Source organism: Oryza sativa, chromosome 2, assembly GCF_034140825.1.
Source record: "Oryza sativa Japonica Group chromosome 2, ASM3414082v1".
Classification (NCBI taxonomy): domain Eukaryota; kingdom Viridiplantae; phylum Streptophyta; class Magnoliopsida; order Poales; family Poaceae; genus Oryza; species Oryza sativa.
This window is the reverse complement of record NC_089036.1, coordinates 6,914,777-6,923,714: the sequence shown is the minus strand read 5'-3', so window position 1 is coordinate 6,923,714 and position 8,938 is coordinate 6,914,777.

Here is an 8,938-nt window from a genome sequence, read left to right as displayed (position 1 = left end):
GTGTATGAAGAAGCTACAAAGAGCTGGAGAACCCGAGAGCTCTTACTCTAGAAACCCTCTTCTCCCTTTTTTCCTCTCGTGGGATCTACTCTCCAGATCTTCTCCCCTTTCTCTTTCTTTTAGTCCTCCCCTCTTTTTTCTCCCCTCCTTTTTCTCTCCTCGTCCCCCAGTGGGCAAGGTCCTCCTTTTATATCTCAAGGGGATACCACATGCACCACCTCTACTTATCTTTCTTTTGTGTGGGGACTTTATTCTATCTTTACTCAAACTTGGCTTGCCTTTTCTAGAAAGCTAAAAACACTGCTTGTTTTTTAGTGTGGCCACGCGTCCTCACTCGTCTGACCTCGGGGATCACCCTGTCATCTCTTCATAAATGGGCGGAGACTTGCAATGGCTGCTGTCCGAATGACCTTCTGATGGGATGGCCCATACCTACCTCCACTCCGCCGGAAGCAGGTGCAACGTGGGTACATGGTTGTCTGCCGACGACATGACCAGTGTCAGACCGGTCACAAATCGGTCATTCTTGTCCACCACGTGTCAGTCTAGCAATCTGCATGTTCGCCCTTCTTCATACAATATCTTGCTTGTAATGGTTGGGATGAAGCCTGACATATATCTGACCGGGACCTACGTGCCATCTCCAGGAGCTAACACGCCAGCTCCGGCTAGGGACGAGTGCTTGGAGGTTCTCATCCTGACGGGATGGGGCGAGGCGTGCGTCAGACCGCCTGTCGCCACCTAACCCACGATCTGATCGGTCTGTGACCAGTCACAGACCGGATAAACGAGCGCGCTGCACTGCGTTACATGCGGCGTGACGCGCTCGTCCAAACCGCAATAAATGCGGTTAGGTGAGCCCCGCTGTGCTCACCTAACCCATACACGCGGCGCAAAATCCACAAGGGGTCGGGGCGCCTCAGCCCTCGGGGCCGAAACGGAAGCGGTCCGACCCCTCGGGGAGACAAAGAGGGGGGCGGCCACATCACCCTCGGGCCCGACCCCCCCCCCCCCCGAGGGGGTCAGGCCACGTGGGTGATTGCTCCTGCCCAAGCCTCTAGTCATGATACTCCCGGTCCCATGTCACCGACAGTAGCCCCCGGCGTTATGCCAGGGCGATCGCCCTCCTCGAGGGAAGCGGTCGGGCGTGACGCCACTTACTTAGGCCTGGTGACAAGTGGGGCTGGTCTCTACAGTTGGGCAGAAACCCAACGGTCGCAAATCAAACACATCGGCAATGGTAACTCGGCTGTCAATAATGAGCGGTCTCTTCAAGACTGCCACATTACTCGAGTAGCACGCGAATCGGGACGAGCCGGTTCGTTTTGCCTGGAGATATGGCGATGGCGCTTCGGTCGGCGAGCGTAATTAACGCGCGCACGATATGTTCCATCTCGACTGCCACAGCCGCATATCCACCTCATGCGCCGCAAGCGGGCGAATGGGATTAGTGGAAGCGTGGGCGCGAGAAACGAGGGAGCGAGATAGTGGGCGCGAGAAGCGAGGAGCCGGGCACAGCGTTGGCAAGGGTATAAAGACACCGAGGAAGAGATTTGCTTCCTTCCTCTCGCCATTATTCCCCTTGTCTTCGCCGCTTGCGCCCTAACTCCTTGTTTCCTGTGCCCTACCCTCGCCACACGCGCTCGCTCTCAAACATCTCTTCTTCCGGCGTCATGGCACGGGGCTCCGCTCCGCTCGATGGTAGCGTGCTGCCACCTTCCCGCATCGTGAGCGAGAGGCAGGCCGGGCTGCCGCGCCGCTTCATGCCGGAATCTGCCACCGGCCGGGAGATAGTCACGCTGGGCGAGGGATGCCCGGCGCCACGCTACCCGGGGCGGTCCGTCTTCTTCCTCCCTTTTGCAATGGCAGGGCTGGTTCCGCCATTTTCTTCTTTCTTCATGGATGTTCTGGAGTTTTACGATCTCCAGATGGCGCACCTCACCCCCAACGCGGTAATGACATTGGCCATCTTCGCACACCTGTGCGAGATGTTCATCGGGGTGCGCCCATCTCTTCGGCTGTTCCGGTGGTTCTTCACCGTACAGCCGGTGTCACCGCCGTCGGTGGTTGGTGGCTGCTACTTCCAGCCGCGGGGGCCGGTGCTAAACCGCTACATTCCCTGCGTCCTCCGCAAGAAGTGGGATGACTGGAAGAGCGACTGGTTCTACACCCCCCTCGCCGACGAAGCGCGCCTCCGACTTCCGAGCCAGCCCCCAGCGCAGGCCTCCAACTGGCAGGCGCCGGTAGATCTGGGAGATGGCTACGACGCCGTCCTCGACCGCCTGGCGGGCCTGCGATCCCAGGGGCTCACAGGGGCCATGGTGTATGGCGACTACCTTCGTCGCCGGATCGCGCCACTCCAGCGGCGCGCCCGGGGCGCCTGTTAGTACACCGGGTCCGAGGACTGTATGAGGACCCACCGGGAGGTCAAATGGGACTGGGTCCCTGAAGACTTCAAGGTAATGATCCAACGGGTGCTGAATCTCAGCTCTATGGAGGCATCCCTCATCCCCCAAGGAGTCCTTCCCCTCTGCAGCGATCCAGATCGCGCCAACATCCTGACCATCATGACGGCGGTCGGGGCCTCAGAGGAGCGAGCTCCTAAGGGCCATGATGGTGCGAGCGGGAGTCGCAAGGGAGATCAATCTACCCCAGGAGGGGGTCGTGCTTCCGGGCCCCGTGATGGGGGCTCGGGGGGCAGCCGCCCTGCCGACGCCTGAGGGAAGAGGAAGCAAGAGGGTACCTCCTCCCCATCTCCTCCCCGAGGGGGCGGGGCGGCGCGTGTCAGCAGCAGGCGCCCGGAGGGGGCCGCGCCGACGCCGCAGCCCGAGGGGGAGCGGAAGAAGAAACGGCTCCGCAAGATGGGGGGGACAGAACCATCCCGGGGAAACCTTATTTCCCCTCCAAGGTGGTCGTTTAACCGACCCCCTCGCAGGTTCGTCCCACGACCATTGTGGCTGTATTCATTCTCCCAACGCGAGTTTTCATTCACCCATCTTGTTTGTCTTCTGGCTTTTCTTCTGCTTCAGCGAGATCCCATCGCGTCCTTCTTGCCAATCCAAGTCCGCCCAATCTGAGGCCGAGAATGCGGCGACCACGGAGGCTCGGAGGCGGGAATCTGACCGGCGAGAAGCCGCGGATCGCCTACGGGAAGCCGAGGAGGCCGCCCGGCCTCGCCAGGCTGAGGAAGCCGCTCGGGAGGAGGCCAGACTCCGCCAGGCCGAGGTGACAACATCCTCCCAGGCAACCCGCGAAACTGACCGGCAAGAAGCCGCGGATCGCCTTCGGGAAGCCGAGGAAGCTGCCCAGGTGGCCGTCCGAGCTCGCCAAGCTGAAGAAGCCGCTCGGGAGGAGGCCAGACTTCGCCAGGCCGAGGCGACGACGACTTCCGAGGCAGCTCGCGACGAGGCCGCGGGCGCATCGCTTGGGCCCACTCCCTCGGGCGACGCTCAGGACAAGCCAGGTCCGGGGGACATCCCCGAGTCCGGCACGTCCATCGGCGGGCAGAGCCGCGCAGCATCCTCACCGAGGCGACTCTTCCCCACGCCTTCCGCTGCCCCACTGAGCGCAGAGCCCCTTCTGCAGGCCTTGGCCGTCGCAAACACCACGGTGTTGGACGGGTTAAGTGCCCAGATGGAGGCCCTGCAAGCAGAACGGGCGGAGCTCGACGCCGCATGGGCGCGTGTCGAGGAGGGGCGACGCTCAGTGGAGGCCATGGTGGAGGTGTGCCGCAAGGCACACCGCCGGCACGCCTCAGAGCTCGAAGCCCGTCGGAAGGTGCTGGGGGAGATCGCCAGGGAGGTGGAGGAGGAGCGGGGGGATGCCCTCATCGCCACTACCATGATGAACGAGGCGTAGGACAACCTCCGCCTTCAATACGGGAGCTGGGAGGCGGAGCTAGGGAAGAAGCTCGACGCCGCCCGGGGGGTCCTTGACGCTGCCGCTGCCTGAGAACGGCGGGCGGCGGAGACCGAGGTGGCATCCCGGCGGCGCGAAGAAGCCCTTGAGGCCCGTGCCATGGCGCTGGAAGAGCGTGCCTGCGTCGTGGAGAGGGACCTGGCGGACCGCGAGGCCGCCGTTGCCATTCGGGAGGTCACACTGGCGGCGCACGAAGCCGCCTGTGCCGAAGAAGAGTCCGCACTCCGCCTTCGCGAGGATGCGCTCACCGAGCGGGAGCGAGCCCTCGAGGAGGCCGAGGCCGCAGCGCAAAGGCTGGTGGAGAGCGCGTCCCTCCGCGAGGCTGCGCAAGAGGAACAAGCGCGTCGTAATCTGGAAAGTGCCCGCGCCGAGAGGGCCGCACTGAACCAGCGGGCCGCTGAACTCGAGGCGCAGGCAAGGGAGCTGGATGCAAGGGCGCGTAGCGGCGGGGCGGCCACGGGCGACAGCGACTTAGCCGCCCGCCTCGCAGCTGCCGAACACACCATCGCGGATCTGCAGGGCGCACTGGATTCGTCCACCGGGGAGGTCGAGGCCCTTCGTCTGGCAGGCGAGATAGGGCCCAGCATGCTTCGCGACGCCGTGTCCCGTTTAGACCGCGCCGGGCGGCAGGCGGGTCTCTGGGGCGGGCGGACTGTGAAGTACGCCGCCAACCAGGGGGGCCTCGCCCAGCGCCTCTCGGAGATGGCCGGGACTCTCCAGCGGCTCCCCGAGGAGCTCGAGGGGACGATTAAGTCATCCTCGAGGGACCTCGCCCGAGGAGCGGTGGAGCTCGTACTGGCGAGTTACCAGGCCAGGGACCCCGTCTTCTCCCCCTGGACAGCGCTGGACGAGTTCCCTCCCGGGACCGAGGACGGCGCGCGCGCGCAGGTCCGGGATGCCGCCGACCATATCGTCCACAGCTTCGAGGGTTCGGCCCCTCGGCTCGCGTTCGCCCTCAACTCCGACGAAGAGGGCGATGACGGCGGTGTGGGCGACAGTGGCGACGAGGCTGGCGACCCGGGTGCATCGGAGTGAGCCCCCAGGCCCCCGCCAATCTTCAGTTTTTTCTTCTTTTCTTTCTTCCAAGGCCTTCGGGCCTCCTTTTTGTATAGATTAATTTAATCTGCAATCAAAATAAAGAAATTTCTGTGTCAATTTCATTTTGCTATGTATATGAGATGAGGATGATCTGTGCCGTGGTCCTTTTGTGTCTTAGCTTGACTAAGGACTCGTGCCCAGGTCCCAGTCCTCAAAAGGCGCGGGTCGGGGCTAGTGCCTGGGGAGATCCACGTGTCGAGACTGGCCAGGCCGGGAGCGTGGTGACCGAGGGTTATGGGTGACCCGATTGTGGGTTTTTGCCGATTCCCCCTCGGAGTTCACCACGCCCCGGGGCACGGCTCGGTTCTGGGCCCCTTTTGGCGATTTTAGCCGGCCCGAGCTCCCGAGGGCAGGATCGAGCACGAGTGACCTATTTCAAGTCAAGATTCTTCAAAAGAAAACAACAGCACAGACACAGCCTTTTAGGAAATCGAAAATGCTTTTATTGAAATACAGATAGAAGAAAAAATATGCATATGTGGTAGCCCCCGGCCAACCCTACACGCCCGAGGGGGGTGCGGGGTTGGCCCGAGCCCAAAACCTGACACCCGAACTCCATTAGGGGTAAAAGCGACGAAGGTGTTCGATGTTCCACGGGTTAGGCAGCTCTGTGCCGTCGCCCGTGGCCAGCCGAACGGAGCCCGGCCGGGGGACGCCGATCACTCGATACGGACCCTCCCACATTGGTGAGAGCTTGCTCAATCCAGCACGCGTTTGGACGCGGCGTAGGACGAGGTCGTCGACGCAGAGTGACCGGGCCCGGACGTGGCGCTGATGGTAGCGCCGCAGGCTCTGCTGGTAGCGCGCGGCTCGGAGGGCCGCGCGCCGCCTTCGCTCCTCCAAGTAGTCGAGGTCATCTCTGCGAAGCTGATCTTGATCAGCCTCGCAGTACATGGTGGCCCGAGGGGACCTCAGGGTGAGCTCGGATGGGAGAACCGCTTCCGCGCCGTAGACGAGGAAGAAAGGCGTTTCCCCGGTTGCTCGGCTTGGTGTGGTTCGGTTCGCCCAGAGCACCGCTGGCAACTCCTCGATCCACGAATCGCCGTGCTTCTTGAGGATGTTGAAGGTCTTGGTTTTAAGGCCTTTGAGGATTTCCGCATTGGCACGCTCCACTTGGCCATTGCTTCTGGGGTGGGCGGGTGAGGCGAAGCAGAGCTTGATGCCCATGTCTTCGCAGTAGTCACCGAAAAGCTCACTAGTGAATTGGTTGCCGTTATCCGTAATAATACGGTTAGGCACCCCAAACCGGGCTGTGATGCCCTTAATGAATTTAAGTGCGGAGTGCTTATCGATCTTGACGACCGGATAAGCCTCGGGCCACTTAGTGAACTTGTCGATCGCGACATACAGATACTCAAACCCGCCCGGGGCCCGCCTAAACGGTCCCAGGATATCGAGCCCCCAGACAGCAAATGGCCATGAAAGTGGTATGATCTGCAGGGCCTGGGCCGGCTGATGGATTTGCTTGGCGTGGAATTGACACGCTCTGCACCGCCGAACCAGGTCGACCGCATCATTGAGAGCCGTCGGCCAATAGAAACCCTGGCGAAAGGCCTTGCCAACCAAGGTGCGCGAGGCGGAGTGGGCTCCGCATTCGCCTTCATGGATATTGGCGAGAAGCTCGACGCCTTGTTCCCGAGGAATGCACTTTAGGAGGATTCCGTGTCGCGACCGGGAAAATTGCCTTTTCCCGAACGCTAGTGTATTAATCCCCGTCCCAGGAAAAGCCGGGGTACACCACACAAACATGATATAAAAGACGCATCTTTATTATATCGATAATATTTACATTATTACAAAGGCACTTAAGGCCTGACAATCAAAAATAAACAGCAGCGGACTAGCGGGCCTACGGCTCCATCTTCACAGGCGCTCAACTGGGGTATAAGCCAGGACTCCACCTAAGACTTCTTCTCCAAAGCTTCTCTTACTGAAGGGGGGAGAAAGATAGAGCAAGAATGAGTACAACCACAGTACTCAGCAAGCCACACCGGCGGATGCATAATTAATGCAAGGGAGGTACAAGGGAATAATAATATAGGGATTAAGTTTTGCAGTAAACAGCATTTAAAAGTCACTTAGTTGCCCAAAGCCATTTTGTAAAGACGATTCTAGAGCTACACAGTATTATTAAACAAGGCCGTGAACCCTCACGAACCTGCCTTAACCCAAGGCCTACGATGATTCAGACCGAACTGGCAACCCGACCCTGGGTCCCAGCTCGTCCCAAGCCAACCCAGGCCAACCATTCCACATTTTAGTTGTTGAGCAAATTTTAAGAATTATAACACTGACTTGGGTACATTGCTCGGCTTGCCCATATCCGAGGGCTCGGCTATTCGAATAGATTTACTCTGATCAGAGGTGTACATCTTTACCCACAAGACACATCTTCCTCACGTGTTACCACGTGCCACATACCACCACGGTATACGGACGGAAGACGTGACATAGTTTCCAACCCATCCTAGCCTTAGACAAGAGTACCGACCCAATCCCACCTACGGCCGGGATACCCGGGACAGGCAGGCAGAACTGAGCCCCTAGCAGCAGGGCACCAACCCTCTGCCGTATGACATCTCGACTACCGGGCCGCAGCCCGTGTAGCCTTCATTTGCCCTGGAGAATGTCCATCGACGCCCGACTTCATCCATCTCCAATCCGTGTACTTTTGTTTATGACTAGACTGAGCCACAAACTAAGCCTTACCCATTAGACATGTGGAAGTACGGTAGTGCTTTGCAACAGAGGCCCGAGCTTCATCCTTATAGTGGCCGGGGTGCTACTTCCCACAACTGGCATGCACCCAAACCCCACCGAAAACAGGTTTTAGGGGTTTTGAAAGAGGAAGAGAGGTGTGTGTCCAATTCCAACATAAGCCAACCATTCCATAGTGTCCAAAAGATATGAGACTTCCCAAAGTCTAAAGTTATAAAACCACCTAATGTTGCCTAATTAACCAGCGAAGCATCTACCTAAGTTCATACTAGTGGAACCATAAATAGAGTACTCACTAGTTGGGGTTTTGTTTAACCTAGGGTGAACAAAGTAATAATAACAATAACAATAATAATAAGGTCATAACAAAGGTAAATAGGTAGGGCTAAATAAAACAGTGATAACGCGGGAATTTAAATAAAGCGATAATGCATTAATTTAAATTAAAAATAATTTTGTAAACTGGGATTCAATATGCTCAAGGATGATGTGACTTGCCTTGCTCGCTTTCCCAAACACCGGCTTCGACTTCCACGAAAAGCGGATCTTCCGAAGCTGCAGCGTCTACACGACCAACGGAAAAGAAAAGGCTTTTACTCTAATAAACTCCACATAACAGCAGAAACAAAGCACAAAAATGGGTTCTTGACTTCTTAAGGAAAAATTAGAGACTTGAACGGTCCAATTCCGAGTTCAAATGGCCAAGATATGGCCCTTTGAAGTTTATATGCTCTTTAAATGGATATTTACGAATTTCTTCATTTAAATTTTAATTAAAAAAAACTCATTATTGCGTCAGCCGGGAGAGGGGCGCGCGGACCGGGTCCACGGGAAGTGGGGCCCACGCGTCAGCCTCTCGGTCCACGGTGGACCGGGCGCACGCGGCTGGCGGCGGTCGGCGCCGTGGGTCCCGCGCGTCAGCCGCACCCGCGGGCGCGGGCGGCTGACGGCCGGGCCCACTTGGCAGCCGCGAGGGCGCGCCCGAAGGCGGCCTCGCCGGCACGGCCGACGGGAGCGGCGCGCCCGCGCCCCGATGGTCACCACCGGCGACCACCGGCGCGGCGGAGCGGCGCCCGAGAGAGAGGAGGGAAGGGGGAAGGCGAACGGCGGTCCTCGGCTCACCCCGGGACAACGACGACGACGAGAACGGCGGCCGGAGCGGAGGGAGACGGCGGCGCGGCTCGGGATGACGATGACGGCGGCG